Here is a 23,884-nt window from a genome sequence, read left to right as displayed (position 1 = left end):
ACCAACTCCCATGATTCATCACCATCAACTATTATGGCTAGGGATAATGGGAGGTGTAGTCCAAAACAACTGGAGAGCCAAAGTTTGCAGACCCCTGATGTTGACCATAAAACCTAAGTTGAGTAGGGTATAGGCAGCTGTGTCTCAGGAGTCAACAGACGTGAGCCCACATTAAGTTCTGATTTGCCTATTGTGGTGTCTGTGGCATGCAGTGCCTGTCAGCTATGGACTGAAAGTATTGTTAGATTAAGATCCAATTGAAACCCAGAATTATGAAGCACTGCACGGTCAACAAGGCTATTGCAGGGAGTTTTTGCCACAGAATATAAACTGCATCAAAAGAGCTTAAAACACAAAATTGTATTCATAAGTTAAGTGTACAATATATGTATACTGAAAGGTAAAATAACATATCTCCAAGTACAGGTCTTATAGTATGTACATTCAAAATCAAGTGTCTATTGAATTTGGAGAACAATGATAGATAAATTACCTTTTTCACAACGAAAGACTGCATCTGTTCTGAAAACTGTAAGAAAGATAGTTTATTTTCTAAGCAAACAAATCATTCAAAGACCATCTGATGTAGAGTAATTTGGGTGCAACGGGGTCATCGTGGAATTGAAAGGCTCATAATGGGCCACATTACGAGGCTGGAGGTAGCCTTGCCGCTAATTGCCTTTTCGCGGGTAACAGAGCCGGTATATCCCCATTCCCATTGAGACTTATAGGGCTCAATGGGAATGTGGATGCCTGTAGCACCGGCACGGTTCATTACCATCCCAGTGCTACAGGCTTGCTGTGCTCACGGTTGTCTTTCATTCTGCCAGGTCAGACCTGGCGGAATGAAAGGCACCAGCGGCACAACTATGAGTTTGCTGGTCCGGATACAACGGTACCGGTAAGCTTACCGGTACCGTTGTATCCTGACCGGCAAACTCGTAATGAGGCCCATTATTGTCTAAATGTGTCATAGGCAAACGGATGCTATCATTAAAAACAACATTTGCTGAGGTCTCGTGATTTAAAAATACACTGGTGTGGCTTAAATACCTGGACAGAAATTCAGCTTAAACATCTGTTTGGGGAAGTCAATTCTGTGATTGAAAGCAGGATGGTTATGTCGCATGGGGGTAGGAAGTAATAGTGTTAATGAACTTCCATCCTGATTGATAAGCAGAAGACAGAGTATTCCTAAATAATAGAACTTGCATCCTAAATGTGTGCTTCTTCAGTGTTTTTCCAGTATGTGACAAGGGTGCTGTGAGAAACCAGAAGGTGTGTCACCCACTGGACCCTGGAAAGCTACAGAAAGATCCCCTGGATGACGGGTCTTCGGGGGTTCGAGTCGGATACCGGATGTCGAAATGCGGTATCCCCCTTCCTCATAACACCTTTTCCCCATTCTACCAAGCAGGATATGTAGGAACTTTACCCCACCCCTCTTTAACAACACAAACATTTTCTCACGGACAACCCACTCTAAAGGAAAAACAGACTAAAAACTGACCCGCATACATGATGTGTCTCAATACAATGGTCAGGCAAGGTCAGGCAATTACTGATCATCAAACACACCTGACTTCCATTACACTTCCCCATACAGATAAAAGGCAGACCATGACAGCACACTCTGAGCGATGCAAAGCACATGAGGAAACAGCAGTTCCAAGATGGCAGTTTAATGAGAGGAGAAAGATGGTGAAACAGAAGGGAGTCGCAAGGAGGGAAGTTCCCTTGACCTTTTCAACAAGGAACTGTTACTTTCATGAAACCTCGAGAACTGAAAACATAAGACCAGGCAGCAAAGCTGAAGAATCCTGCACTGTGTGTCGGAGGTACCCGGGGGCTCTCCCCTGTACATAATCAAGAAGGGGAGAATCTGCAGCTGCCGTGGTACTGTCCTTGGCTCCAAGAAAAAAAGCAACATCACAGGGAAATCAACACAGCCAGTGAGTTGGTGATACTGATAGAACATCGGTCTTTATTGAATCCAAGGTTGCAAGTGGCACCATTATATGGCGAGCCCCGGAATGAACATTGTTAAAAATGTGTGTGTTAAGATGCGTGAGTAAAGCTGAGCTGCAGATGAGTGATTGAGCTTTGAAACCAAGATACAATACCTTTCACAGAGTGATCCGGCACCACGTGTGTGCTCATTCAAAGGTCTTTGTATGGTATCCAGCTGAGAGGTGAAAGAAAGGCAAAGAATTGTGAATCAAAGTGGTCCTGTGACGGATCAAGCAAAATCCTATACCAAATGGAAGGTTTTTGATGTTGATACAGTAAAGAAAGTTTATGGCAAAATAGAGAGAGTTGGTCCAAGCCCGACAGAGGGAGATCATTTGAAAGCTTTGTGTTAAATCAAGTTTGTGTCAAAGTGGATCTGAGCCCGGCAGAGGGGGATCCAACGTGAACAGTGAAAATCCTAAGAAACTTGTGAAATACTAAAAGTACGTTTTCTCTGGACACATGTCAAATAATTTCTTCTCAATATTTTTTTTTTACTATTACTTGACAGTTTACCCGGATTAGAGTCCAAATCTTTAAAAAAAGAAATTGCTTTCAGATGATCTGAAAAGGAGTGCACAATCCCATCCACATTGATAGTTGTGTAAACCATATATTAGGGCACTTTTTTATTTCTTGCAAGCTTTTTAGCCTCTAAAAATAGTTTTCTTTGTGCCACTATCTCCTTACTGAAGTCATTATATAACATAATAGTGCACTCTTCATCCCATTTAAGTACACCTAATTCCCTGGATCGTTTCAATAACATTTCTTTCACAGGATACCTGAAAAACTTCACCAGAAAGACACATGGGGTGGACCAACTCCAGCCTATGGGGCAAGTGTATAGTGTGAACGCTCCATTTCCCAAAAACTTCCTGGTGTTAGATCCAACAGCTTTGGTAGTACCTTTTGTAGAAAATCCATAGGACAACCATTTTCCACACCCTCAGGAAAACCAGTAATCCTCAGATCAGATCTTATACTATAATTTTCTTGCTCAGAGATTCTTTTGTTAGCTGTTTCCACAAGTCCTGATAGGGTTGATACTCTTGTCTCCAAGGCCAGCAATATGTCTTCAGATCCAGATCCCTGGTCTCCAGCTTTTCAGTGCGGTTCTTTACCAAGGATTGATCTTTTTTTTTTCATTTCCAACACGGTCTGTTTAATCTTCCCAATAGACAGCACAACTCCATCCATGATTTCAGTTAGAAAGTCTTCAGCAGACTGGCCTTCAGGCCTGCTTCCAATCAGGCTCCGTTCATGTTCATCTCTAACTCTCTTCGATGGCTGGGAGTCTCCATTTGGAGCAACAGCAGGAATCTCTTCATCTTCACTCCCAAATCTTGATCTCCTCGAGGAAGGAGCATCTGTCATTTGAATAGGATCTGCCATATTATATATATTAGCAATGCTGTGTGGGCAGGAGCAAAGATCTCAAGCTGCCATTGCTGCAACTGCCAGTTCTAGAATTTGTTGTACTGTGTTGACAGCTTGCGCTATATAGCCTGTGCTGTGAATATGTTGCTAATAGTTAAGAGTTGTTATGTTTTCCTAATATTTTATGAGAGTTAAGAGCTTGCTAAAAAAGGGAGGTCATGTATTAAATATTCTTTTCAGGAATGGGTACTATTTGTATAGTTATAATATCTCTGGGAAGAGGGCGAAATTCTTTGAATAATACTGCTTGTCTGTTGTGTAAGAGTAGTATGCAGGGTTGCTGGGTTTCCATAATATTTAAAATGGTTGTCACCTGGAAGATTGGTAGTTGGATGTGGGCTTGAGGAAATAGATAAATTGTGTGGGTATGTGGATATGTATAAGTTGTAGGTATGTGGGTGGATATGAACAAATACATTGCTTGAGAATTGTGTTCTATTAAATGTTCCTTATTCAAATTGAACATAGGATGTGCTATTTTATAATGATTTTATTATATAAAGCTGCGCAAAATATTAGGATTCATTTATATGGTTTTAGTCTGTCAGATTATCTGAGACTGTCATTTATATTTGGTTGTGGAGTAGTTTCTGTCTCATTGCTGTATATATGTTAGTTCTAGTTATGTTTCATACTGAGCAAATATACAAGCTTTATTATGTTTATAATGTTGAATGTATTGATGCATATGCTCTATGTTGTGCTCTTTTTGTTTTTTTGGTTTATTTCTTCACTTTTATTCTATCTGCTTTTTGTTTCAAGTTAAAACATTTATGATTTAATTTGTTTTCCTGAAATACAATTAGATTGTGAAGATCCTTGGGTGCAACGCTATTAAATATCACTATTTGGCAATAATGGAGAAAAGGAGAGAGAAGAATAGGGGTATGGAGGAAAGATTGTTTGGCCATGCCTCAAGCAATCAGGCCACTGGCCATGGCAACCAGGGACCATCAATGGGGTTAAAGTGGACATGGCCACCATGGACAAGCTATGTGGTAAAATTCTCAAAATCAGGATAGACTTGAATCAGAAAAACAAACTCTGCTTGCAGCTACAGCCCAAAGTGCTGGACGGGTTTTCAGGAAACTTGCATGAGGAGCATCAGCAAGGACTTGAAAGCAAATGTTTTGCAAATCTGTCCTTTATTTTTTTTTTCAAAGGGTCAAATTGTAGGCACAAACATAGTGATATAACTTTGGTGCCTGAGCAGTAGGCCTGGCCCCCGGCAAAGGCAAATGTCTACTCTGCTTTGCTTATTGGAGTGGGCAGCATGGCCAAAGCCCATGTCCCATGGATTGTGGAAGCTGGCCATGGCTGAAAGCTATTAACACTGGCCATTGTTCACATTATGGAGGTATAGTGGACAATGTACCTGGATGCAGGTTAGGTGCAGTGTATAACCAGAGTGTTTTTTGGGGCTGTGGTCATGGTCGAGCCTCATGCCCTAGGCAATGAAAAATGACACACATCACTATATGCTGCAAAAAATATGTTTGTTATAGGAGGTTTATAGTCCTTTCATATATGTTAAAAGAGGAATTGTTAATAATTCATATACAGTGCTGGAACATCATGAAACATTTGCACTTATAAAAAACATTGAAATTCAGTGAAAACATTTTGTTAAAGGGACATTATGATTAGGTTGCAATAACAAAAACCTATGAAATTCAGTGAAATAACTTTGTTAAAGGGACATTCTGGTTAACAGAAATATTGCATTGTTTCACAGTTGTAATATCATATGTGATGTTATCAGTAATGCCATCAATTATGTAATTTGCAATGTCGTCTTTGATGTCCTGGATGTTAGTCTTAATAGTGCATGGAAGTGGTGGCAGTTATAGTTTAAAGCTTATCATAACTAAATTTCATAGGTTTTTATTGTTGTAACTTAACCATAACATGCCTTTAACAAAGTTATTTCACTGAACTTCATAGTATTTTTCTAGCAACTTCAACCATGACGTCCCTTTAACAACATGTTTTCATTTAGAATATATATGGTGTTTCATTATGACATAGGAGATAAAACTCCCTGAAATGTTTACTTTATGGACCAAGTGCTATAATAAAATGCTAATTCGTCTCAGTGCCACAATCCCATGTAGTGGGACTAATATCTCCTTCTCTTCTAACTTGGAAGTGGGTAAACACTATTGTAAAATATCTTTGCAAGGCAAAGATGGCAGTTGAGGGGGCATCCTAGTCACTCTGTTTTAAGTTCTGTGTGATGTTGTACCAGTTTTTTAGATTCCCTCAGAGCAAATATGGGTTCTCAAAACCTGATTCCCATATGTATACCAATAAGATAATGGACCTCATTACAAGGGTGGCGGTAGCCGTGCGGTAAATACTGGCACGGCTGCCTCCAGAGTCCGTTTTTTACCAGCAACCGGCAATGGGGATGTACCAGTGCATTCCGGTCCCCACCGGACCTGGTAATTCCCCTTCGCCGGGTGCCGGTAAAAATTACTCCCCGTTCCCATTTGAGTCCTACAGGACTCATTGGGAATGGGGAGGTCGGTAGTGCCCGCACCGTTAATAATGGTGCCGGCGCACCATGTAGGTCGGACCTGCCGGGCTCACGGGCACCCACGAGCAGACCTCATAGTTTGCCGTTCCGGTAACAACGGTACTGGCAAGCATACCTGTACCGTTGTTACCGGACCAGCAACCTTGTAATGAGGCCCAATGTTTCTTAAAATGATAAATACACTGATTAATTAACTTCCTTTTCCTACTATTTTGTTACTTGATGTCAATACCAAGTGTATGCTAAATTATTTAATAACCACTTCTGGCAATATTGTCAAACATCTTGCATCACACTGGGTTTACATTAGGCTAGGGTACCATGGCACACATCGAAAATGCTATTAGTTTGATAGACTGTACATAAAAAACATTGAAATTTAGATGTACTAATAGCAATATGCCCCTCACGATGGGTGCATTACCAACTCTGTAATGCCCCGGGGCCACTCGACTCGGGACATATTGTTTATTTAATAAATGGGACCATCGTCCATTCTTACTTACTGGGTGATTGAATTAATACTATTATATCATCCCAAAAGGCCTATACTTATTCCACACACTAACCTTATACATACCTGCAGAGTATTTTAAAAGAACAGATCCTAGTATAAACAACTTAATCTGGAAGCAAAACAAGTTGTGTAGGGAACAATATTCCGTGAACTTCCATTGAAGTTGGATGGTTGGGCATTCTCTGACTTAAAATGTATTACTCTGCTGGCTTGCTTCGTGTGAAGAATAATTCACCTAAATGGTTTTTAATCCATTTCTTGATCCAAAACATAGGACTTTTATGGGAATTAGACCATATGGACCAGGGGTCTACAACATTTTACTTTTCGGATGTTTTGGACTACCAACTCCCATGATTCATCACCATCAACTATTATGGCTAGGGATAATGGGAGGTGTAGTCGAAAACAACTGGAGAGCCAAAGTTTGCAGACCCCTGATGTTGACCATAAAACCTAAGTTGAGTAGGGTATAGGCAGCTGTGTCTCAGGAGTCAACAGACGTGAGCCCACATTAAGTTCTGATTTGCCTATTGTGGTGTCTGTGGCATGCAGTGCCTGTCAGCTATGGACTGAAAGTATTGTTAGATTAAGATCCAATTGAAACCCAGAATTATGAAGCACTGCACAGTCAACAAGGCTATTGCAGGGAGTTTTTGCCACAGAATATAAACTGCATCAAAAGAGCTTAAAACACAAAATTGTATTCATAAGTTAAGTGTACAATATATGTATACTGAAAGGTAAAATAACGTATCTCCAAGTACAGGTCTTATAGTATGTACATTCAAAATCAAGTGTCTATTGAATTTGGAGAGCAATGATAGATAAATTACCTTTTTCACAACGAAAGACTGCATCTGTTCTGAAAACTGTAAGAAAGATAGTTTATTTTCTAAGCAAACAAATCATTCAAAGACCATCTGATGTAGAGTAATTTGGGTGCAACGGGGTCATCGTGGAATTGAAAGGCTCATAATGGGCCACATTACGAGGCTGGAGGTAGCCTTGCCGCTAATTGCCTTTTCGCGGGTAACAGAGCCGGTATATCCCCATTCCCATTGAGACTTATAGGGCTCAATGGGAATGTGGATGCCTGTAGCACCGGCACGGTTCATTAGCATCCCAGTGCTACAGGCTTGCTGTGCTCACGGTTGTCTTTCATTCTGCCAGGTCAGACCTGGCGGAATGAAAGGCACCAGCGGCACAACTATGAGTTTGCTGGTCCGGATACAACGGTACCGGAAACCTTACGGGTACCGTTGTATCCTGACCGGCAAACTCGTAATGAGGCCCATTATTGTCTAAAAGTGTCATAGGCAAACGGATGCTATCATTAAAAACAACATTTGCTGAGGTCTCGTGATTTAAAAATACACTGGTGTGGCTTAAATACCTGGACAGAAATTCAGCTTAAACATCTGTTTGGGGAAGTCAATTCTGTGATTGAAAGCAGGATGGTTATGTCGCATGGGGGTAGGAAGTAATAGTGTTAATGAACTTCCATCCTGATTGATAAGCAGAAGACAGAGTATTCCTAAATAATAGAACTTGCATCCTGAATGTGTGCTTCTTCAGTGTTTTTCCAGTATGTGACAAGGGTGCTGTGAGAAACCAGAAGGTGTGTCACCCACTGGACCCTGGAAAGCTACAGAAAGATCCCCTGGATGACGGGTCTTCGGGGGTTCGAGTCGGATACCGGATGTCGAAATGCGGTATCCCCCTTCCTCATAACACCTTTTCCCCATTCTACCAAGCAGGATATGTAGGAACTTTACCCCACCCCTCTTTAACAACACAAACATTTTCTCACGGACAACCCGCTCTAAAGGAAAAACAGACTAAAAACTGAGCCGCGTACATGATGTGTCTCCATACAATGGTCAGGCAAGGTCAGGCAATTACTGATCATCAAACACACCTGACTTCCATTACACTTCCCCATACAGATAAAAGGCAGACCATGACAGCACACTCTGAGCGATGCAAAGCACATGAGGAAACAGCAGTTCCAAGATGGCAGTTTAATGAGAGGAGAAAGATGGTGAAACAGAAGGGAGTCGCAAGGAGGGAAGTTCCCTTGACCTTTTCAACAAGGAACTGTTACTTTCATGAAACCTCGAGAACTGAAAACATAAGACCAGGCAGCAAAGCTGAAGAATCCTGCACTGTGTGTCGAAGGTACCCGGGGGCTCTCCCGTGTACATAATCAAGAAGGGGAGAATCTGCAGCTGCCGTGGTACTGTCCTTGGCTCCAAGAAAAAAAGCAACATCACAGGGAAATCAACACAGCCAGTGAGTTGGTGATTCTGATAGAACATCGGTCTTTATTGAATCCAAGGTTGCAAGTGGCACCATTATATGGCGAGCCCCGGAATGAACATTGTTAAAAATGTGTGTGTTAAGATGCGTGAGTAAAGCTGAGCTGCAGATGAGTGATTGAGCTTTGAAACCAAGATACAATACCTTTCACAGAGTGATCCGGCACCACGTGTGTGCTCATTCAAAGGTCTTTGTATGGTATCCAGCTGAGAGGTGAAAGAAAGGCAAAGAATTGTGAATCAAAGTGGTCCTGTGACGGATCAAGCAAAATCCTATACCAAATGGAAGGTTTTTGATGTTGATACAGTAAAGAAAGTTTATGGCAAAATAGAGAGAGTTGGTCCAAGCCCGACAGAGGGAGATCATTTGAAAGCTTTGTGTTAAATCAAGTTTGTGTCAAAGTGGATCTGAGCCCGGCAGAGGGGGATCCAACGTGAACAGTGAAAATCCTAAGAAACTTGTGAAATACTAAAAGTACGTTTTCTCTGGACATATGTCAAATAATTTCTTCTCAATATTTTTTTTTTACTATTACTTGACAGTTTACCCGGATTAGAGTCCAAATCTTTAAAAAAAGAAATTGCTTTCAGATGATCTGAAAAGGAGTGCACAATCCCATCCACATTGATAGTTGTGTAAACCATATATTAGGGCACTTTTTTATTTCTTGCAAGCTTTTTAGCCTCTAAAAATAGTTTTCTTTGTGCCACTATCTCCTTACTGAAGTCATTATATAACATAATAGTGCACTCTTCACCCCATTTAAGTACACCTAATTCCCTGGATCGTTTCAATAACATTTCTTTCACAGGATACCTGAAAAACTTCACCAGAAAGGCACATGGGGTGGACCAACTCCAGCCTATGGGGCAAGTGTACAGTGTGAACGCTCCATTTCCCAAAAACTTCCTGGTGTTAGATCCAACAGCTTTGGTAGTACCTTTTGTAGAAAATCCATAGGACAACCATTTTCCACACCCTCAGGAAAACCAGTAATCCTCAGATCAGATCTTATACTATAATTTTCTTGCTCAGAGATTCTTTTGTTAGCTGTTTCCACTAGTCCTGATAGGGTTGATACTCTTGTCTCCAAGGCCAGCAATATGTCTTCAGATCCAGATCCCTGGTCTCCAGCTTTTCAGTGCGGTTCTTTACCAAGGATTGATCTTTTTTTTTCATTTTCAACACAGTCTGTTTAATCTTCCCAATAGACAGCACAACTCCATCCATGATTTCAGTTAGAAAGTCTTCAGCAGACTGGCCTTCAGGCCTGCTTCCAATCAGGCTCCGTTCATGTTCATCTCTAACTCTCTTCGATGGCTGGGAGTCTCCATTTGGAGCAACAGCAGGAATCTCTTCATCTTCACTCCCAAATCTTGATCTCCTCGAGGAAGGAGCATCTGTCATTTGAATAGGATCTGCCATATTATATATATTAGCAATGCTGTGTGGGCAGGAGCAAAGATCTCAAGCTGCCATTGCTGCAACTGCCAGTTCTAGAATTTGTTGTACTGTGTTGACAGCTTGCGCTATATAGCCTGTGCTGTGAATATGTTGCTAATAGTTAAGAGTTGTTATGTTTTCCTAATATTTTATGAGAGTTAAGAGCTTGCTAAAAAAGGGAGGTCATGTATTAAATATTCTTTTCAGGAATGGGTACTATTTGTATAGTTATAATATCTCTGGGAAGAGGGCGAAATTCTTTGAATAATACTGCTTGTCTGTTGTGTAAGAGTAGTATGCAGGGTTGCTGGGTTTCCATAATATTTAAAATGGTTGTCACCTGGAAGATTGGTAGTTGGATGTGGGCTTGAGGAAATAGATAAATTGTGTGGGTATGTGGATATGTATAAGTTGTAGGTATGTGGGTGGATATGAACAAATACATTGCTTGAGAATTGTGTTCTATTAAATGTTCCTTATTCAAATTGAACATAGGATGTGCTATTTTATAATGATTTTTTTATATAAAGCTGCGCAAAATATTAGGATTCATTTATATGGTTTTAGTCTGTCAGATTATCTGAGACTGTCATTTATATTTGGTTGTGGAGTAGTTTCTGTCTCATTGCTGTATATATGTTAGTTCTAGTTATGTTTCATACTGAGCAAATATACAAGCTTTATTCTGTTTATAATGTTGAATGTATTGATGCATATGCTCTATGTTGTGCTCTTTTTGTTTTTTTGGTTTATTTCTTCACTTTTATTCTATCTGCTTTTTGTTTCAAGTTAAAACATTTATGATTTAATTTGTTTTCCTGAAATACAATTAGATTGTGAAGATCCTTGGGTGCAACGCTATTAAATATCACTATTTGGCAATAATGGAGAAAAGGAGAGAGAAGAATAGGGGTATGGAGGAAAGTAGTAGGAGATGGTTGGGATTGGAGAAATCAAGAGAAAACATTCACTCAATGTTGAAGGGGATTGCCAATGAGTGTGGACTACTCGGCAATGTCATTTTGTTTCACTTGAGATTATGTCTGCAAATATAACATTTCTAAGCTGGCATGTTAAAGGCATTAATAATTCTATTAGGTGGAGGGAAATATTATCAATGATAGGTAGGAGAAGGCCGGTTATAGTATTTTTGCAGGAGACTTATTTGAGAGGAGATCAAGTGGGATATGCATAAAATGGGTCATGTACAAATGAGTTTTCTTACTTTGCAAGTAATTCTCCTGGAGTGGCTGTCTTCTTTAGGAAAGGTCTGAGGTATAGAACTGATAGTGTATGTGTGGATTCAGAGGGGAGATATGTTGCGCTTAAATTACGTGTTGAGAACAAATTCATGACAATTTTGAATGTTTATGCACCCAATGTCAATCAAGATGTTTTTTTGAAACACTGGATGAAATATTAGACCAATTGCGTTGTGCAGATATTATTGTTGGAGGAGACTTCAATACTATAATTAATGTGAAAAAAGATAAGACAACTCAAACTAATTCCTATATTGAATTGAAAGCAAGGAGGGGCCTCCGAGGGTTATCAGATAAATGAGATTTACATGATATTTGGCGGAATCTTAATTCTGAATGAAGATGGCATAAGATAGACCTTTCATTCGTTGGCACATGGTACGTCTTCGCGCATTGATTTTTTTCCTTGTCAGTAGGAGCTTATGTGGGTATGTTTGTAATGCTTCATTTGGAGAGGTTGTAATCTCTGACCACGCCCCAATTATGTTGTCATTGTCGTGACTTGGCACGAAGTGAAGAGTATTGAGCCTCTGTCCACAAATCACCCACAGGGAGAGAAAGATAAACACTCCCTGTGCGAGCTTTGAGGCCACAGGTGGTTGATGGTTCACTGAATCAGATGGCGCCGAGGGCCCCAGAGGCTGTTGGAAGGAAGTCGGGGTTAATACAGGCAAAGACAGTGCTTTAGTTAAATGCAAATAAATGATACTCTCTTACCTATGTTCAGTGGAAGCCTGAGGTTTTGGTGCAAGGGAGCGCCAACGATTCAAACAGTCAAGTACCTGGAGGCAGGTACGGGCTGACCACCCGTAACCCTTAAGGTGCACGTAATGGTTTCCAAGAAAGAACGGAAGTAAGGTCGTAAGCAATCCAAGGGTCAAAATCCAGGTTGTAGTAAGTGAGCAGATAGGGAAAATCCAAAGCAGTCCGTTATGTGTAAGCCAAAGGTCCAAAGTACCAGTATCCGTGCAAAGTTCCAGCAACCGTATCCAAGGAGCAAGAGTTAACCAAATCCGTGATGTGTAAGCCTGAAGTCGAAATCCGATGTGGCCAAAAACAAGAGTCAAGAACGCAGAACAGTGTTGTGAAACAGCTGTGAAGCGGCGAGTGATTCAAAGCTCCCGGCTTTTATGTGAGCCGCCTCCTGATCACGTGAGCGGGACTTCGTGCACGTGATCGGGAAGTCGATGTGAAACCAGGAAGCAATCGTGATCGGCTGTTCCAGCCCGATCGCAATCTCCATGACAGTTGCCATTGGAGACGAGGAAACAAACAACGCCGTCCTCTGCGTGTGACCTGAAACCATCGGTGATGGCGACTCCCCTGCACCCTAGGTGATGGGACAACTTGAGGGTTTGACTGTGACCCGGGGAGCCTGACAGTCCTTTGTGTCGGAGTGTTATGCAAGGTGTTGTATGAGTGTGTAACTGACCTATTGTGCATGACAGTCATTGGATGAATCTGCTTGTGGCTTCATGTCTAAGAAGCAGTGGCGTCAAAATGTACAATTGCTTACAGATGCAGACTTTATCAAACATATAGAAGCGGAAATATCTTTATTCATGAAGGATAATTTACACTCTGTGAACTCTGGATCAGTGATTTGGGATGCATTAAAGGCAACACTGCATTGAAAAATTAGCAGCTTTGCGTCCAATCGGAAACATTTGCGAGAAAAGGTTAGAGTTAGATTGGAGGATGACTGCAAGGCTTGTGAGGAACACTATTGTGACTGTCACAGTAGGGAAAATCTACTGGCTTTGACACATGCAAAACAGGCCTTAGATTGTGAACTCATCATAAAGCGGAGATACAGTTATTCTATTCCAGGCAAGCGTCCCGGGAAAGAGGTGAAAAGTCAGAGGCCTTGCTAGCAAGCTGCATTCAGCAAAAGGAGAGTAATAGGCAAGTTCTTTTTATTGTATATAAAGGAGGATCGTTGAAAAGGAAGAATGTAGACATTTGCGAGGAATTCAGGCAATATTATGCCTCTTTGTACTGTAATGATGAAACGGTTTGCTAGATGGAAATTGATACTTTCCTCGATAGATTAGAAACGCTGAGCCTGAATGACGAAGATAGATTGGGTTTAGATGCACCTATTACAATTGAGGAAATTGTACACTCTATCAATACATCGGCAAGCAGTAAATGCCCTGGCCTGGATGGCTTTCCAATAGAGTTCTACAAAACCTTTAATGAGATTCTATCACCTTTCCTTGTTAAATTGTATGCAGAAATTTTGGATAGAGAGCCAGTCGCTGAATCAATGCAGACCGTTTTAATAAAGGTTATTCCTAAAAAAGGTAAGAATCCGTCGTTATGTGAAAATTACCGCTAGGAGATTAAACGGCCTGCTTCCAAAGTTAGTTCATAAGAATCAAGCTGGCTTTGTTTGTGGTAGTCGTAGTAGTGATAACTTGCGGGAGTTGCTTGATGTAATTTATCTAAAAAGACACACTGCGGAGGCGTATGCAGCAATAAGTATAGACGCAGAGAAGGCTTTTGACAGAGGAGGCAGGGTTTTTCTGCGTCAGATTTTGCTTAAAACTTAAAATAAATTGTGGGCTGTTTTTTCTTAGATTATTTAGAGCCTTACATAGGCATGCAAAGACAACTGTAGCTGTCAATAGGAGTCGCTTTGAGTATTTTCAGATCCTGAAAGGTACTAGGCAGGGTTGCCCTTTATCCCCGCTATTGTTTGATTTAGTCATTGAACCTCTCGCCATTATGATTAGGAGTCATCCAAATATAATGGGTATTCCATTTGGGGAGTATGTGTCCAAAGTTTTTTTGTATGCAGGTGACCTCTTGTTCCTGATCTCGAGCCCAGAGCAATCATACCCAGAGCTTCTATCAACTTTGCAGGGATTTGGTAAATTCTCTAATTATAAAGTTAATATTTCAAAGACCTTGATTTATCCGGTTTCCATATCATGCCATAGGGGGTTGTTTGATGTGGGTAGGAACATGTGGGCCGTTTCAGGTCTTAGGTACTTGGGTATCCATTTGAAAAGGGATGTTGAGTCTCTGCTTGCGCATATCTGCCTGAAAATTTCAGAAGTGGGTATCCTTTGCTGTATATTGGAGAAGCTAAAACTGTCCCTATGGGGTAGGGTTAATGTAGTGAAGATGTCCATCCTTCCAAGATTCTTGTATGTATTTAGCATGCTCCCCTACCACTTTCAAAAAATCTTTAGAAAATGGGTCAAAAAGTCCTTGGATAAGTTTGTCTGAGAGAAGAAAACCGGGCACGTGTCCCGAAAGATGTCCTTCAGAAATCAGTAAAGTTGGGTGTCTTTGGTTACCCTGACATAAAATGTTAACATTCTGCATTTACTCTAAGGACATTACACCATTGGTTTTGGTCTGGTCACATTCATTGTGCAGGTTGCACTGAAATTGAGAAGGAATCCATTTCACCCATCCCTCTGGATAATCTTTTCTTCATGGATAAAAGGTTGCCTGTTGGTACTACTCCGCCTTTTGTAAAGCATGTTGTGAAGGAATGGCATAAATGTAATGAGATTAGGGGTGAGAAATATTAGCTGTGTGGGGACTCCAGCTTATGGAAGAATCAGGCCATAAAACAGAATAACCGTGTTTTGTCGTGGATTTCGTGTCAGAGAGCTGGTATCTGGAACATTGGACAGGTTTATGATGCCCAAAGTATGGTTGATTTTCAGTTCCTGCGGTTTAAATATAAGCTGAAAGAGTCTGAAGTTTGTCATATAATGCTATGGGAAATTTTTGCTGTGCTTTTTTCGCTATTGAATGCTATGTTGCACTCTTCACCTACGATTTTACATCTTTCAAAGGCAATTCCTTTATCTGCATCTACTTTGTATAAATGAATTACACCTTCTGCGTCCTAGTTGCCATTACAATGTGGTACAGATAATTGGCACTCGGATCTCATTTACTCATTGTCAGATATTGAGTGGTACCGCATTTGTGCATGTCCAGTTCAATACAAAGTGGTTTTAGATTTGAGGTACACACAACAAAGAATTAACCATTATCTGTACTGGTCACTACGAAAGATGAAATTGGGCAAGTTATGTAATGTAGACATATGTTGGAACTGTAAAAGAGAGATGGGCCCTACTATGGTAAGATACAGCTATTCTGGGATGGGGTTTTTCAGAGAATGGAACTAGTTATGGGTCTGGCTATAGCCAGAGATGCACTTGTTGGTGTGCTAGGTTCAAGTTTGCTAGGTGTTGGACTGTCTACTAGTAAAATGTTCTGTGCATAAAGAGCCCTCCTCCTTGCCTAGAAACAAATTTTGATATTTTGGAAAAGTGACACTTCCCCTAATATTGATGATTGGTTGCAGAGTCTGGCTCTTCGGTCAAGGAGAGAGACAATATCCTTTAATGCAAAGAACCAGCTTGACAAATGTGAGAAGATTTGGGGGGCATTTAATGATCTTTGTGCTTAATCATTAGTCGCATGCTAGGATTCTTGTTTTCTTTTGATTTTGGATTTTCTCTTACTTTTATTTGTTTCCTTCTCTTTCTATTATTTTGCTCTTTGCCTTCTGCCCTTCTTTGTTATTCCTTTCAAGATTAGTCTACCAATTTGTATCTGAATGAGTATGACTTTGTACATTTGTATTATTGTATTGTTTTTATTGTTTATATAAGATATTAAATTAATAACTACAATCTTGAAGAAAAAAAGAAATACTAAAAGGAAAGGACCTTTCTTGTTTGTTTGTTGCTTAAGGCCCTGTGAAAGAAGTGGCTTTGAATGACTAAGAGACTTTGGCATAGAAGGACATGATGTTGAAGTTTTGAACTGCACTCGTGCTAGAGAAGCCAGAGATGGTGCTAAACTCAAGTGTGCTGCATTGTCCCAGGCTGAAAATGTGGGGAAGGGAAGCCTGCAGCTTGAATATCCTCACTTATGATTTCTTGAACACTTTTTTTTGCATAACAGTGTTTCCCACACTATTTGTATGAAGAGTTAAGGCTTGGCAATGGGTTTATTTGTATATGACCATTTGTTTTGAAAAGACAACACTAGGACTGTCTTATGTTATTTAACGGTTGTAGCTTGCGCCCATTTTTAGATTTAGGATTAGATAGGCGTTTTAAAAACCCATTTGAAGTTCAATAAACACCCTTGACCTGTGTCTGTCTTACTGTTGATACCATGCCTTCCTTACAGTGCACATCATCATGTCCATTCATTCCAGATTCTTAACCTACGCTATTGAACAGCGTGCTTCTTCAGTCTAGCCAGCAATACCCAATAATGATTTTGGAGATGTATGTTTGGAGAAACACTGATTCATTTAGGGTTCTTCCATTTGGTGTCTATATATTGTAGTTGTAGTCTTCATTTATATAGCGCCTTTCAACATTACTATAGTCTCAACTTGCTTGTGGTGGAACACCCTCGAGGACCGCAGTCCAGAGTATGGGAAATTCTCATAGTGGTTTGCAACGTGTGTGTGCATTTTGGCAAAGAAAAGGAATTAGGTGGTCTGTCTGGGCTCCTGAAAACAACTTACGTGGTCAGGCATGTGGGTGGGTGATGAGGAAGGTCATTGATGTGTGCAAGTGAAAGAGACTCATCATGTGTCCAGCTAGATCACATTTGTCGTAGGTTGTCACTATATCCAAATGGCAGAGATGTTGAGGCAGGTCTGGTGTAAGTAGGCTTAAAAACCTTATGTGTCCAGCTAGACTGGATTTTGTTGTAGGTCGAAGCCACATTCTAATGTGTGTGGATGGATAGCTGTTCCAGCGATAGATGTCCACCAAAGTGGTGTATTTATAAGCACTTAGAGAGCTCAGATGGAGCTTATCATTGATGTTGCTGTGCCATCAGATTATCTTGCTGCGGGGGTGTGGTGCGGGGCACCAAGCCTCGGAACAGGGAGGTGCCTGGCAGCATGCAGGATATCCGTAGAAGCAGAAGAGAGTTCCCTGTGGGAAGAGTCCAGTCCCCAGGGCCGACTGCCATCCTCCAATAAGAGACAATCCGTGGGATGTGGGGTTGGGGAAAAGAGGTTAAGCCAGTTGTGGTAAAATATATATTTGATTTAATTATTTGTTTGGAGTTTTATAAGTGATATGACAGAATATCAAATCTCTTGAAACCACTAAGGAAAGAAATCAGGGAGTTCAGAACTACACCTGAGGGATGTATACCAGCAGGACAGAGGAGAAGAGGTACAGCGTGCGACCGAAGTAGAAAGAGGTGAAAAAGTCAAGAACATTAACAGGGGGGGACCATATACCAGCATTTCAGATTGTAACATGAAGATATTAGAAACACATCTTCACCCCAATGTCCATTTATTGTTGCAGGTTCTATCAGTTGCTGAGACCACCACATTGGAGTGAAGCCATCATTTTGTAATGGGCTTCGGACAGGCGTTTCTTCCTCAAAATAAGTTTGTACGTATGCACACTGTACACATCCTCTGTACCTTATTATTGGGATCCACTTGCTTACAGATCCTGGAGGGCATGGCAGTCTATCTGGCTGCTGATCTCTTGGCTAAATTCCCCCTCAAGCATATTCTTTAAATACCTTTGAATGAAATGTCCCCATAATTGGGATGGAAACATGATTCCCACACATTTATCACTTAGGACAGATCTCCTGGTTTAGGGAGATTTTGTGTTTTGGTAAATTCTATGATTAGAGCTTGGAATGCAGAGAAAGTCTTCTTTACTTAGTCCAAGTGAATACTTTCCTTGTGACAGTGTTTCTCCTCCAGGGGCTCCCACAGACCCTGACAATCATTTAGATCTGCCAAAACAAATATCTGTTGTGTAGGAGTTATTCTGTGTTAGGATGCGCACTCATGTCTTTGTGGGTAATGATTGGAAGCTTTAAAATCTAGTTACAGGATGTCTCCACTGCAGATAACTGACAATTCAATGTTGTCATTTAATAAGGGTTATCTCTAAACGGCTGTGTTCCGACATGCTATCTGCTAATGAGCCTTAAATCTGTGAGTTTGGTAGATATGTCTAATTGAGTCCGGTAGGCTGCTCCTTTCCTCAAACTGCATTTGGAACTTTTTTTAAAGCATGTCAGGTTTGATTATGTCAGAAAAGCCACCCTACTTCCAATCACTGTAAATGTTCTCTTCAATTGAATCAAGGAACCTATGCCAACCTCAGAATTCACAAGCATTGTCTAGGCCCTGGTGCTCTGCCAACTGGTCTTTCACAATGCACTTCTTCCACATGTCCCAGATGGTATCTGCTGAACGGGGTCCTGCACGATGCAGCGCATCGCACCACAGGACAAATAAATGTAAATACAACACATCCACCCTCAGGAAGCTTCACTGGTCACCTCGCCCACTCCAAGACTGTATAACCTTCAAGACAGCTTGTATTACCTACAAAGTAGTGATGCGAAAGACTGTATCAAACCTACGCAAATAACTCCACAGCTCCACCATCGCAGAGGGGACATGAAATGCCAGGAGCAAGAATATCTCAAGACTGGATGCGCCTGAACAAGAGCATACAGCAAGCTTTGACTTAAACCCCTCTGACACCATGGAGAATAATACCTGAAAGGGTCTGGTTAACCACCCTCCCCAAAACAACATTCCATTGCTAAATCCATAGCATTCCTTCCCCCATATAGGTCTACTGAACAGAGCATGTCTTACTGTTTTTTTCGAAAATCTTGCAAGAACAAACACTAGTTATTTTATCATGAAATATGCAACAAAAACATGCAATCTAAAGAAATCCAACATTTTAATGTGTGCAATATTATTGACATTATCTGGGTAATTGTGGGATTATTTGCGCCGAAAAAAACAGGATTTGTGCGCCATTCTGCCCGCAAATCCCCATTTGTTAAACAGGGATTTGCGGGCAGAATGGCGCACAAATCCCGTATTGTTTGGCGCAAATAATCCATGAATTACCCCCTATATGACAGATAATTTCTTGGATGCCAGATGAAGATGTTAACATCAAGGATAATTGCATGTCATATTATAATATAACTAGTGTACAAGATTGTGTACACGGGCCAAAGTGCAGGTTTACATTAACCAGTAGGACCACTGTATATCCTAAGGCAGCAGCTCCCTCTAGAGGTGACAACAGGTTAAGCTACTGCATCGGATAAATATACATCTGGCCTTTTGTCTATTGTTAGATTGTTTAATTCGGTATAAACCATAAAATTGATACGCACACCAGCAAAAGGTACATTAAGGCAATTAAATAACAATTCATGAGTGATAAAAACACACAGTACATTAAATATAGACATTACATAAAATCCCTACACATCAGTACAGCAGTCATTAAGCATATTAAAACAAAACACCCACAGGGATTCCAAATCGGAATACAGTCTATACAGCGTAATTCATTTTGCTTGCAACTAGATAAAACATGTAAAATAGCAATTTTAACTTACAGGTCATTTACGATAGGTTGTTGTTGAAAACCTTTATTCAACGTGAGACATCGGGTACAAAATGAAAACATCCATAAAAACACATATATCCCAATACTAAGGGTCTCATTACACGTTGTGCGGTAAAATCTGCAAATTACCGGCATGGCGCCCTTAACGTGTCCGCCCTCGTAGGAGTGCGCTAATAGCGTACCATTACGAGTACGCAGACACGAGCTTTGCGCCATGCCGGTAATGCCCCTCCAGCCTTGCCACTAATCTCCCCCAAAAGTCACTTACCGCCTTCCACGACAGTGCAGATAGCAACTCCGCCTTGACGCATCGTGCGAATAGCGGCCACCGCTAATAGCGGTGACCGTTAAATACCGGAACCGGAAGTAGCATCATTGCACAGGAACGGGAAAGAGCACGGCGGCCATCTTTAAAAACACAATCCATTGCCATCCTCTGCCCCCTATACCTGTTTGTGTTACCTTGCTGCCTGAGACCCATTGCTACACTGTTACCATGCCCAAGGCACTAAAAAAAACAACAGACCGCCAGCGAAAGGAGAAGTTCTCCACTGAGGAGTTAGTGATGCTGACACAAACCTTAGCGGACAATGCAGAAGTGGTCTTCGCAAATGACATGCGGCGGGAGACCCTCCTAAAGAAGAAAGCAATCTGGGCCGAAGTGGCAACAAAAGTGAGTGCTGTAGGCACCAGCATGCGCACTGTACGCGAGTGCAGAAAACGATGGGACGACCTGAGACTCCGGGTCAGGATGATCCTGGCCGAGAACCACAAGACTGCCACCGCTGGAGGATCAGGGTCACCGATCAAGCTGAAGGAGTGGGAGGAGACATGTGCAAACCTCATCGGAGTAGAATGTTATGAGGGAGTCGGGAGGATGGAGCACGGCGTGCCAGACACTTCTGATGGAGGTAAGTGCACTGATGCAAGCATGCAATGTGAATGTACAAGTCCCCACAAATGGCAGCCCTGGATCACTGCATGGATGGCCCGGCATCCACACATGCATCCCACCCTGCGCATGTCAGCGCCAGACCCCAACACACACACATGCATACATCAACAGAGACACAACACTGCATGGATGAGGCACTGAAATGACACCTCACCTGCTTCCTCCACAATGAAGTTCAAACGGCCCCAAATGAATTCATGATGTAGCCTGCATTGAGTACATGCGACCATAACCAATGACATCCCCCTTCTTGTTCCCGACAGGGTCGCATACAGACAGCGAGGGAGCATCCCAGGCTCCCCCTGTGCAAAAGAAGAAAAGGCCACAGCCCAGCGAGGACACGCCAACAACCTCAGGTGGAAAAAGGCCAAGGCCCCTATTGCAGCGTCCAAAACAACTCCTGCGCGCCACTGCCAGTGCCACGCAAAACCCTACTGCCCCGCCTCTGGAGGTCCACTCCCCCTCCCAAATCACCGCCACCGAGGGTCCACCCTCAGCTGCTGCCAGTTCGGCAGGGGAGGCAGCAGCCATTGCCCCATTGTCCGACGTGGATGAGCCCAAAGAACTCGATCGGCCTATGCACACCCCAAGCCCTGGTGTAACCCCCGAGCAATCACCCCTACACACACCTTGCTCGCACGTCACCATTCACGAGTCCATGGAGGCCTTCAGTAGCCCCCCAGAGGCGGCATCTGCACACCAGCCAGCATCAGGATGCGCAGCAGACACACCACCACAGGCCGCCACTTCCCCTGACCTGGCCAGCGTCATCCAGCGCCAGCAGGCTCTCACAGACCTCGTAGGTCAACATGTGGAGGAGGTTGCCCGTCTCAGGGCTGACCTCGGGGAGTCATCCAGGCACTCCAGGGAGGGAATGGAGTTGTGCACAGACAGGCTGTGTGGGGAGCTGATACACGTCCGGGAGGTGCTAACACGCATCGCAGATGCTATGGAGCGCCAATTTCCACCAGGACAGTCTGCCACCTCTTCGACCACCAGTTTGCGGCAGACAAGCCCAATCAGACGCTCTACACCCACCACCAGGCACACCTCCAGCCAGCCCCCAAATGCTGGCCCTGGCATTGAACAATAGGGCGTGAATGTCCATTGACCTCTGTGCATGCCTGGACACATACATTGTTGGAGACTCATGAGGGACAGTTGTGGGGGGTGGGGGGAAGGGTGTGATGGGACAGTTGTGGGGGTTGGGGGGAAGGGTGTGATGGGACAGTTGTGGGGGGTGGGGGAAGGGTGTGATGGGACAGTTGTGGGGGGTGGGGGAAGGGTGGTGGGTTGGTTGGGGACTTGCACATTTTTCTGTTTCTGTTCATTAATACACTGTTGTTTGAGCAAAACACAGGCCTTGACTCCTTCATTGTGTATGATCAATTTATTGACGCCAAGGTCCATTGTGAGCTAACAAACAGACACCAGTGCATCACCAGCCATATACAGGTGACAGTATGACTACATGTTACTCAGAATATTTGGTTGATCAAATGCTGTCTCACAGCACGTCCCTCCTGGCCATCCCCTCTTGCATGACCTGCATCCCCTTCACCTCCATCCTCATCCCCGTCATCATCCTCATCAGGTGCCTCCATTTCAACGTCAGGGGGCAGTGGTACATTCCGTCTCATACACATATTGTGCAGCATGACACATGCCGTGGTAATCTTTGCAACCTTCTCATGGCCATACAGGAGGGCGCCACCAGACCTGCTAATGCACCTAAACCGTGACTTCAGAAGTCCAAAAGTCTGCTCGATGACGAGGCGGGTACGGGTATGTGCATGATTGTATTCTTCTTCGTGCCTGTTCTGTGGGTTCCGTACAGGTGTGAAGAGCCACCTCTTCAGGGGATAGCCGGCATCACCTACATGGGGGGAGGAATGGGGTCCTGTTACTTTTTGACACATGTGTGGCCTGTTCATGTCACATACTTTGGCCTATCATTTTGATTCATGTACACATTCAACTGCATCAATGAATATAGTCTGTGTGACTGCTTTGTGCAAAGGTGAACACAAGCATGCAAGTAGACATGCCCCATTGATGCCTCCAACAGTGACTGCCATGTCCTGGGTGAGGCCAGGTCATTGGTGTCCCTGTGGGCAGGCACATTTGGTACCACACTGGTGGTGTACTGTCCTTCCGACATTGCTGTTGCCATGTTGAGAGGCAACGCTTCAGTGCCATAGGTTTGTGGTGCATTGCCATAGCTAGGGGGTATACCTTTGCATGCATCCAAGGGCACAATGCATTGTTGATGTTGTGCTGTAGGAATGCTGCATGACTATGTTGGCGGCATGGATGACATTTGTGTATTTCGTGGCGTGGAGTGTTGTGCAATGTGGATGAGGATTGATGTTTGATGTCACCAGATTTGGGTTGTCAGCTGTGTCGTGTGTCATATACTTGCATGTCCGTTCATCCCAAGTACGTTGCTGCCCTCACAGATGCCCATTAGCGTACATCTGTACGTGCATTTGGGCGACGGACTACAGGCTACACGCAGTATCTATCTACCCCCCCAATGCACACCCAGTTGGAGTATCGATCTACCCCCCCCATTGCACACCCAGTTGGAGTATCTATCTACCCCCCATTGCACACCCAGTTGGAATATCTATCTACCCCCCAATGCACACCCAGTTGGAGTATCTATCCACCTCATTGCACACCCAGTTGGAGTATCGATCTACCCCCCCATTGCACACCCAGTTGGAGTATCTATCCACCCCCCATTACACACCCAGTTGGAATATCTATCTACCCCCCCAATGCACACCCAGTTGGAGTATCTATCCACCCCCCCCAATCACACTGCCATGTGCTTAGCATGGAACTCACCAAGTAGCCACAAATGTTGTCCCATTTGTCGCTCCATGTAGCGGGGGATAGTTGAGTTCCGCAGGACCATAGAATCATGGGTAAATCCTGGAAATCGGGCACAGCAATGTGTGA

At 42.8% G+C, this 23,884-nt stretch overlaps 1 protein-coding gene across 4 annotated transcripts in view; it reads right to left on the bottom strand.

Moving 5' to 3' along the window:
* The window catches only part of PTGIS (prostaglandin I2 synthase), a 552,295-nt gene that overhangs the window by 512,735 nt on the left and 15,676 nt on the right, over window positions 1–23,884 (bottom strand). For 2 of the 4 annotated variants that reach the window (XM_069651270.1, XM_069651271.1), the window contains exons 2-5: window positions 8,973–9,034; window positions 7,343–7,378; window positions 2,124–2,185; window positions 494–529 (exon numbers count right to left, since the gene is read on the bottom strand). The exons of the other annotated variants lie outside the window; for them this stretch is intronic. The gene's annotated coding sequence lies outside the window, so the exon portion shown is untranslated. The remainder of the gene's footprint in view (window positions 1–493; window positions 530–2,123; window positions 2,186–7,342; window positions 7,379–8,972; window positions 9,035–23,884) is intronic. 4 annotated transcript variants of the gene reach the window in all.

Source organism: Ambystoma mexicanum, chromosome 3p (genome assembly GCF_040938575.1).
Source record: "Ambystoma mexicanum isolate Mex_15411 chromosome 3p, UKY_AmexF1_1, whole genome shotgun sequence".
Taxonomy (NCBI): Eukaryota; Metazoa; Chordata; class Amphibia; order Caudata; family Ambystomatidae; genus Ambystoma; species Ambystoma mexicanum.
This window is presented reverse-complemented; position numbering and strand designations above follow the sequence as displayed.